We start from the raw sequence: 533 nt of genomic DNA on the forward strand, positions 1-533 counted from the left end.
ATGATCTGCAAACTAAGTCAACTTTAAAAGCACTTTACTGTGAACTATGTCCTGTGTGAGTGAGTGAGAAAGAGACAGAGAGAGAGAAAGAGAGTGAGTGTGTATTGCAGAGAATTGCTTTATGCTGTGGCTAACATGACTATAAAGATGCAATAGAAAATGTAAACAATTGAGAACAAACAAATGTTTTGTGTAATTAATTTTTTTTTCTCTGAGTTTTGCAGTATTTAATTATTAAAACCTATGTCTGATTTTGTAAAGTCCCGCTTAAATTCTTATTCTTTTCAATCACGTTCATGAATTGTGGTATGATGGGGAAAACTTCATCTGTTTGTTGTTTGTCGTTTTTGTTGTTGTTGTTGTTGTTGTTTTTAACCGCAGATATGCTGTGGCAAAAAGTCTCTGGATATGCATTCCAGTGTTGACATGATGTTGGTTTCCAGTTGTAATATTCCATGCGATTTATGACCTGTCTCTTGTGAAAACTGAACAGCCAGAGTTCCTGTGGGGATGTTTTGGGAGTTGGAGAGTTT

This window comes from Chanos chanos, chromosome 6 (genome assembly GCF_902362185.1).
Source record: "Chanos chanos chromosome 6, fChaCha1.1, whole genome shotgun sequence".
Lineage (NCBI taxonomy): Eukaryota > Metazoa > Chordata > Actinopteri > Gonorynchiformes > Chanidae > Chanos > Chanos chanos.